The sequence below is a fragment of the Nipponia nippon genome, unplaced genomic scaffold (assembly GCF_047370975.1).
Source record: "Nipponia nippon isolate SJK-2023a ecotype South Korea unplaced genomic scaffold, ASM4737097v1 scaffold_1, whole genome shotgun sequence".
NCBI lineage: Eukaryota > Metazoa > Chordata > Aves > Pelecaniformes > Threskiornithidae > Nipponia > Nipponia nippon.
The window spans coordinates 34446274-34456307 of record NW_028262290.1 but is presented as its reverse complement, the minus strand read 5'-3'; positions in this window follow the sequence as shown (position 1 = coordinate 34456307).

Below are 10034 nucleotides of genomic sequence, written 5' to 3'. Positions count from 1 at the left end.
ATAAAGCAGGCAGATATAAACATACTCGGCTCTGGCTTGTAAATAAAAAGGTAAACTACATGAGAGAAACACACAAATGATCTAAGGCTGAGCATCACATTTTGTTTTACATCACTTCAGAGAATAATCATTGTCTTTGGAAGGAAATAAGAGATTCTATTAATACGCATTATGTATTCTATTTCCAGTTCCTTTCCTCTAAATATTAATTAATATTAATGACATATCAGGAAACATCACTAAGAAATTAAGTATTACTACTGCAAGGAGCTGCTAAGGACTAGTTTCTTGAAAGTATTTGTATGACTAGTTCTTAGGTAAGTGTTTAACTTTTAGTGCTTCAGTTGGAAATAGGCACTCTGTGTAGATGTTAGACCTCTAAACATCACTGAGGCTCAAGACCTTTTCCAATTTATCTACCGAGCTCATTGCAGACCCTGGACATGTATTTTATTCCTAGCATGAGAGCTAAACACTAGAACTGCTTTACACACCAAATACTGAAAAACAGCTGGATGTAAAAAAAATTACATGCATCCCTAGAGCATATGATGTGTACATCATGCTTTCTCACGGATATTTTGAGATGATGATTCTCAAATAGCTTTTCCATTCCATTTTAAAAATATTCTTACAGTTCAGGTCCTGTCCCAGAAAGTACTGCCAGAACAATTTTCTGGTGTCAATAAATTAATGATAATTTGCCAGGACACACAAGAAGTTTCATTTTGCTATAATCATTTAGGAGTAGCGTTTGTAATGTGCTGTGCATGTAGCAATTAAGAGTCCTGAGGCAACTGAGGGGAAAAAAAAAACCCAACCACAAAAAGGAAAAAAAGCTTGCTTAGAGGGGACTTTGTGCACACAGTACGAACAGAGGGAGATGAAGCAGAAACATTCTGTAAACTGCAGAGACCAACCCTGAGTAGCTTGACACCCAACCAAAGCTCTTTCAGCATGGTATTAATTAGCAACTCACTTAAGTAACAATGTACATGCTAGAAGCATTACATCATCTGAACTTGTCACTGGCTGTTGAGCAAATAGCTGTGAAGACCGGATACTATTGCATTACAATTTCTTTGAGTCCTTTCATAAAATCCCAGGCATGGATTTAACAGGGAAGCTAATGGGCTTTAGCCCCTTCTCCCCCTCCATCCTACCTCCTCTCCTCATTAAGAACACTGTTCCAGCATACATTGAGTGTCAGGTGATGAGGGAAGTGGCGGCATCTAACTCTGCATACAAATACCAAATTCTTTCCCATTTTCCTTGAAGCTAATAAAAGACTCCCACTGAAGCAAATGGGAGTTACATAAGAACCTTACACTCCGAAAGAGCAATTATTCTAGACAATGAGCAATCATAAAATTATCAGTTCAGCAGTGTTTATGCACATACTTGCCTTTAAGCAAGGGCATAAATATATTTCATTTTGTAATCCATTTAAACATGTACTTTACTTTTAAGAAACCAGACTTCAACATAACCTTTAGGCTCAAAGGTACTTATCTGACGCGGTGCCACAAAGAACATTAATGAGTTTGTCTCCTGCAGACTTTCAATAAAGGCATCCTGCTTCAGAGAAGATTTGTTGAAACAAAAATGTAAATATATAGCCTTTAGAATAGCTTTGTTCACTCAGTTAATGTGTTCATGGCAGGAATATGATCCATTAGGTTTGATAGGAAGCTGAAGATGATCTTAGTATGGTATACTGTGTCTTTTTTTAATTTTCTTTCTTATTCTTTCTTATTCTTTCTTAATTTTTTCCCCATGTGAAACTATCTTTGCATTTGTTCAATAGAGAAGTTTGCAATTTCTTACTGAGAAATCCAGAAGGCTCATCTAGCATTTAACTGTGATGTAACTAGGATTACTTTCTTTGGAAAGTATCATTTCAAAAGACTGTGAGAGAAAAAACACCACACCTGCTGTCTGTGAAATGTAAAGTGCTATGATGGAGTTACCCAGGATTCCACAAGGGGAAGTAATTTTCTGGAAAGTCTACAGTATAATGATGATGACGTAGGGAGCCTATGGGCCTGCTTACACTTTCTTTCTTTCTTAAGTAAAGAACTTTTGTGTTCAGAATTCTTGTCTGCGTTTGTGTATGGTTACGTAAAATGTATTTCTACAAGGAGATTCAGAGAGTGTGCCAAAACAGTGGGGAAGATGATAACAAACTGACTGTAGTTTCGAATCATGAATGTTTCAGTATGGGGCTTCCTCATGATAAAAGAGGTTTGAAGTATGAGATCTGCATTGGCAGAGATCTAAAGCTAAGATCAGACCTGTACAGAAAACTACATACATTTGACATAAATGTGAAGACAATCTTGTAATTATCTTTTAGGAACCGATTTAGGATTTTTTTACTCTGGACTGACAGCTCGGGCAAGATCAATGCAGTGAAGAAAAGACCTTGGCTATTGGAAAGCAACATTTTCTATCAATTCTGAAATATTTTTGCAACAAGTTTGCAACTTAATTGCTTGAACCCCCAAGCTATTTCAAATAACTTCCCAAAAAATTATTTTAGAATGTTAGAATTTTTGTTTGCTTCTTTCATTCATTTCCTCAAACTATAAAAAACTTAAATAATTTATTGTTTAAAAAGCACAAAAAATATGTTTTTTCTTTGTAGCCCTTGACTGATATGAAAAAAGCTTTAGATAAACTAGTCTATTGTTATGGTTCAGGAGGTATATTCTTTCCAAACAGCAATTTTCAAGCTCTTATAACTTTCTGGAAGGTTATTCTTTGGGCTGAAATTCATCATGTTTATTTCAGTGTGCAGCCATTTCAAAAAGCATTTGGCAGAATGTCAGGTGGATGCATATTATCACATTTGAATCTCACATTGCACATTGAAATAAATGAGTCTGTGCATTTATATCAATTTGCAATCAAGCAAGCTTTTTCCTTTTTTACCTTGCTGGATTTATCTCTTTTTTAACATTTTAATATTGCACACACTCAAAAGAGACACAATGCTTTTCCATTTTATGTGCAATTACTCACCACAGTTTTTAAGAGCAGGAAAATTTTGTGCAAATAATATGTTAATGCAACATTAGTCATGAGACGTGTTGAGAACTTAAACAGCACAAGTCAGAAACTTATCAACCAAATTATGATTCCCACAGCAACATTAAGTTAGCATATTATGCATATATGTGAGACATAAATAAGACAAGGTACGGTTTATAGAGATATAAAGTGCTACCTATAAACAAGATGATAACTTACTTAAAATTAGAGGTCCTGAAGCATCTATAATTTATCTTGGATTAGTTACAGCTGCTTTGGGAACTGTAACATTAAAATTTGTGATTTCTGTCTGTTTTCTTGCTCATGATAGTGCATATAATGCAGACTTCCCCCAAGTTATATACTGCAAACTTCTCTCAAAGTGCTTTTTCATGGGTTTATCAACTGATGGATGATAAATAATAATTTACTCCAGAAAATCTTCTGCTTAATTTTTATGGACTTGTTACAATAATTAAAAATTCTGCAAGATTAAGAGAAGAAATTTAAACCTCCAATTATTCATCATGTAAAATGGCACCTAAAATGAAGCAAGATTTAAATGCCTCATTAGAGAAAATTGAGAATATTTAAGATAATATTTTAAAGTAACCTGCACTTTATTCTTAGAATCTCTGTTCCCACATATGCTTGCTCACTGGCTTTGATCAAAAGCATGGTAACAGCAGTTACTAGTTTGGGAAGAAATGCACAGTGAGAAGAAAAGTAAACTGACAAATTTTCTGAGATTCTAATGCATTTTGGGCCCTACATGTCACTCAAATGAGCCTGTGATTAACTCACACTTAGGTGGAGTGGTCTCCATTTGGGAGCTATCTTTCCTTAAGTGCGTTGTCAGTTTCTAGCTCAGTAAGGGCTACATTGCTATGATGATGTCAGGAATTAAGTACTAAATATATTTTAAGTAGTAAAAGTTACAGATCCTCCAAATATTTTCTTATTGTGAGCAATTAGTGAAAACAACCAAAAAAGCTAAAAAGATCATCAGAGGCTTTTTATTTTGCTTCTTTGTCTGCTATCTTACTTTTGAAAGATCATTGATTAAATTAATTTATTTCATAACCTTGGTTTCTTGTTTCTTTATTTCTTGTGCAAGCAACTCATAATCAAAGAAATGAAAAGAGATGAGACCCATAATAGAGAGGATAATTTGTGCCAAAAATTAGCAGTAATTTGTTTGCTTTAAAAAGGTCTATAAATGCAGTGACTTTTGGGGAATAATAGGGAAGTTCTGTTTCTCCAAGCGATACTTACTTACTTGGACAATGTAGTAATAACATATAAAAGATGATCACTCTTTATTATTTCTTCCTCAGGGAGATTATTTGAATGGCACTGAATAGGATTCTGCCTGTTGTTGTTGCTGTTTTTTTATTTTCATCTTTCAGTTTAGCAGCAAAAACAGGCCTGAAGGAAAAATTGTTTAACCCATCCAGCTTCTGTGGTTTAAATATTTACCAAGTGTCCAACCAACACTTCTTGGCTTGCTCCAATAGCACTCAGCATCCCCTGGAGCTTTTGATCCATTTACTAACTAAATCCAGGTTTGACTGCTTAGTCACCATGGTTAGATAAAACACTTTAATTTTGTGACCATAGACTATTTTGAATGTAACTTCCATATAAAAAGTAAGTGGGACTCTGACTGTGAAAGCTTTAAAATATCAAATTGTAATGGAAAAAAAATACTTAAAGTTAGAACTTTTTATGCTAATTTGTATTAAAATAAACACTACTAAGGTCTAGTAAAAATCAAATAAATAGTAATTGAAACAGATACAGGAAATTTTCAGTGTATGTTTCTCTTCACATTTTTCTCAGCCATTGTGTGCATGAGTACATTTATTAAATTAGAGATGGGGCTAAAAATATGTTAGCTGTGGATTTACAATTTGGTGACACAAAATTTTGAAGAGAAAGTGAAAACACACAGCTAGTCTCAGTGTTAGTGAAGAAAAATGGAAAAGACAATGTTATAAAAAGAAAGCAATATCAAGGTGTATTTCTTTTGTCTTTGAAATCATGTAAATACTGACATGTTTTGATAAAAGTATTTAATTTATGTATTTCTACCTATGATGTATCCATTCATTCTTGTCTACAGGATGTATTTCAAATCTGTAGTATGACTTTCTTTTTTCTAGTTTTGATCTATATTATACTTTTTGTTCATGTTCACTTCCGAATAGAGTTAATTATTTGAGTTAGACCTTTCAAGACCATTGAAGAATTGCAATGTAACCCCTTTCTGTTTTAAACATAGATGATCTTGGTAGAAGTTAGAATTCAGATGCTGCCTGCTGCATAGTCAGGGATATATGCAACCATCAAGGGCTTGAAGAAATAAATTCTACACAGTGTACTTGGATTATTTTTTTTCAAAACTGTATTGTGCTTATGGTAGGGAGTTGCTGCTGATCCCTTACCGATCTTTCACTTGTACAACAAAGGCACCAGAAGTTTTGGTTAGACTAAAATTCAGAGTCTGGATTTTTTAATCTGAAAAAAACTTGAAAGCTATTTTTGCTAGATTTTGGCCCACAGTGAGACAGTTGTTTTAAGATTGCCTGTAGTGTCTTATTTCTGCCATTATGAATATGATATTTACAGTATAATGTGATTCACAAGATTTAAGCAATTTTGGGGCAAGTATTCTGAAAATGGACACAAACCCCTCACCATAGCATGAGTCCTTGTCTAGTCAATATTCCCTCCATAAGGCAGGATAGATTATATCTAAATCACAAGTAAACATCATCTTATGATGGAGATATTGCAATATTCCTGAACGGCCTCTGCCTCTGTTCAGTTTTCTCATTTCTCCAAGGGTTTTTTTTTGTGTGTGTGTGTTGCCCAATCTCCCCTGTTAGTTTAAATCTGTTACTTTTTATTTCCAATGAACATGGAAATGTTTGTCTTCCCTTTCTGTGTCTTTCTGTGGTGACGTTTTTATTTGAAGATATTTCTCATCTGTCTCCTATGACTTTTGCTCTTTAGCTATATCTTTGTTGATTTATCGTATTTTCTAGGCAATTCATCATTCTTCTAGAGCTTTTCTGCTGGTGCTCCAAATTGAACTCCACTTCGAGGCTTTTATCTTTGGTGACTACTTCTTAAATTTAATGATGTAGATTTAATGTCTAAAATATATTATTCTTTATAGAATTTAGATAGTAATTTTTTTCCCAATGGATATAGTAGTGATGTCTCACATTCAATGTGTAGTCCTCTAAACCCCATCTTGTCTACCTACTTGTTTCTCATTGTATGTTTATTCAGCTGATTATTCCAGCATAGAGGTAGCATTTGGTTCTCCCACTGAACTGAATCCTGTTTTTTTCAAGCCAGTTCTGTTGAGACAACTTTGAATTCTAATCCTGCCTTGCCAAATGCTTGCGGGTTGTCCCTGCATGGCATTTTTTGTAAATTGAACAAATATGCTCTCTATTTCATCATCTATGTCCCTAATGAGAAATAGACCGCACCCAGGACAGGCAGCTATGGAATGATACTGAATATATCCCTCTAGTTTGATAGTAAACTGCCAATAAACTTTTTCCTATGAGTTGTTTACATTCATGTTCATGTTGTACTCATGTAATACTCATTCTTAGCTGTTAGACCTACTCTTGTTGAGTTTCCGTTCCTGGAAGAATGCTTCTTTCTATCTAATAATTGCTTGCTTTATTTGCTGTTCTAGATATTGTTCAGAATGTCCCAATATGGCACAGTATCTGTCTGATAGAGGTAAGGTTAGCTGCATTCATTATTGCCACAAAGACCTGTGCTTTGGATGACTCTGCTATATAAATGGGTCTTGCTTATTTTATTTTCTCAGTTTCATGAACAGTAGTGGACTGTCTGTCACCTCTAAGGTGCCTTTGATCTTTCCTCCATGTTGTTGTTTCATGGAAGTAAATAATTCTGATATAGCTGATATAGCTTTTTTGAATTTCTGATATTCAAAAGCTGGCAAATTTTGATATGGTTTAGAATTTTCTTTAGAAAACAAATTTTTCAGAGTTCATTGATGATATATTCAGACAGGCCACTGCTAACTCAGCTGGTTTCATTTAGCATAGCTTGTGGAGGAAAGAAGCAAATGCTGAAGAATATTTAAATGAAGCTTGAGGATTATTTGGTAAAAGCAGAAATAACTGGGTTTCAGTTGTGGAATAGATGCTAAGGTTTAAAATTCTGAAGTGAATACTTAACTTTCAGGTTTCTGTGGTATACTACAGGTCCCTGTGATTATGGCTGGAAATGGATCCTTTCTTACTGGCTGCATAATTACGAAGGCCAGCTTTACACCCGTTTAAAATTTTGAAAATAGTAAAGTATTAAAAAGGCAGCTTGAGAAGTTAGGAACTGAGAGAGTAGTAGATTTTCTTTTGAGATCTACCAAACTGTGACAAAATTGAGATGCTCCAAATATAGCACTACTTACTGACTTATGGGTAAATTATAAAACAAAAGATTTAGTTAAGTTTGCATTTGAACTTAACACATTGGTACCTCTCAAGAAAGTGCTGTAATTATTTGTATTTTACTTTAACAAATGAATTTTTACTTTAAGAAGAAAAAGGTTGCAAATCTGGAAATGCATTCTTAAAGTAATCCAAGTAATCTCGTATCTGCTTTGCACAAAGTACATGCATATTACTATCAGAATAGTAGCATTTTATAGTTGTTTTGCAATGAAGTAAATGAGCATCAAAAGGCACCATGCTGCAAGAAGTGAAGTCTATAGAAAAGAAGAGAGGGAATTTGCTAAGGCTAGCCAATTTTGTTTATGCTGGCAAACTTGCATGTAAACTCAAAATATTTTTGTTTATTTTTAGGGTCTTAAACAGGGCAAATTTTATGTTCTTAAATTACTTTATGGATATTTGCAAAATTTGCTTATGAACTGTGCAAGGGCTAGGTGTGTTTACAGTAAGGTCATTCTGTAGGTAAACATGCATAAACATAGCAAGTAGAATAGTAAGTAGATGTCCCTGAGCTTAATTTCAAGTGTGCCAAAAATTTGTTGTATTACATTTTTATATACCTAGGTTGTCTTCTTCCATGTGTGGTCTCTTTATAATACGGCTGTAAACATTCTCTCAATTCTAAGTATGGAAAATTTCTTTGAGTTTGGAAGGAAGATTAGAGCATGTAGTGGCATGTAACAAAGCCTCTTATTACTTCACTGTTGGGCTACCTCTGCCATATCTATCTGAAAACATTCACAGCATTATTTCAAGTTGTTATTTAGCCATGTACAAAACACTGAATGGTGAATTTTTAAGAGGTTGTAAGGCTTTTTCTCTTTTCTTGATCACTCATTTATAGGTTGAGAAATTTCTTGCCTACTTTAGATTTCTATAATTGATATTTCATTTTGAGCAATGCATAGTTAATATCATAGGATTAGCTGTATAGCTGACTTTAATTTCTCTTTTCTGTAAGTTTATATCTGCTTCTGTGATTTTAGTCTGAATTGTGAATATATCGGTATCTAGCTTTCAATGAACAAACCAGCACATTGTGAAAAACCTTCTGATGATACTAACAGTCAATACTACTGACTGAACTCAAAAGAATGTGATATTTTTAGGCCAAGTCATTTAGTTTTGAGCCAGAAACATTTTGGAAATATTCCAAGAAATCAGAAGTACCAGACACTTAAAATTCCAGTATCTCAAATAGGAAACAAGTAACAGCAGATCACATTTAAAAACATCTCAGAAACTGCTGTTCGCTTGGAAAAACTAGAAGAATTTGGATATCAGAATCAGATATGTAATGGAACAGTAGTATTAAATGTAGCCAGGAAGACATCAATACCCTTCCATATGTAGATATTTTACTTGCTGCACTTCCATTAAAAAATAGAGTAAGCCCCCTGCATTCATACCACATACACACATTTTTTCCTTCATGAGTCCACATCCTGAGCTTAACTGGCCAAAACTGCCACTGAAATCAGAACTGAATCCAAGACATTTCTATTTAATATGAAGGCATTCGTAGGCATTCGTAGGCATTCGGAGACATATAAACATACATATTCCCAGTTATGTATATATTCCTCTGTATTATATGTATAAGAATTCCCTATTCTTTTAAACATGGTGTCCTACTGTTGTAACATGGCCTATTTGACATAAATAGATGGGACATATCACCACATGATGCGTCACTGTGGACATAGGAACAGATGTGCTGTTCAGAAATCTGTGGTTAAAATGTCTGTAATATGTGATTAAAGAAATATTTATTTTTCAAAAGTAAAAGATTTACTCCCCACAAAAATGTTGCTCTGGTAAAGTTCATGTCTTTCAGTACTTTATGCTTTTAATAACTATGGTGAATATTGTACCATAAAGCTCCTGTTGGTTAAACTGTATTGGAATCATGCTAGTATCTTTCAAAAAATTAAAGCCACCAAAATATATTTCAGACACCTGTGTAATCACTTGAGCCTAGTAACGGCCTTTCATTAGGAAAATCTTCCTTCAAAGATAAGGCAAACTTTGAGCAAAAACGGAGGTTTTGGAATGGAGTTTAACTGGTACACTTAGATTTCTAAGGAAACTTTAGTCCATTGCTTTCTAAAAAGAAAAAGAAAAAATACTGTGTGTTTTCAGCAAGTGAATCTTTTTTGCAGGATGTAAACAGCATAAAACAATGGGGTTTTCACATTGATTTTCTTTAATACTGCGAAGTAATTTATTTCATCCATTGACTTCGAAATTGAAAAAAACATTTACTGTTGAAGAGAAGCCAGGACAGCCAGTCTAAGCCTTTGAGTTATTGATAATAAATGGATGACAGCCATATATTTTATAAATAGAGAAACTCATGCTTGTAGAAAAAATGCAATCTTTGCTTATTGATATGTATTTTCTTTATTACTTGCAAGTAAAATTGTTACTTAAATGTGGTTGACGATGGAGTAAATAGTGGCCTATCTAACTATGGTTACTTTTGGAAGT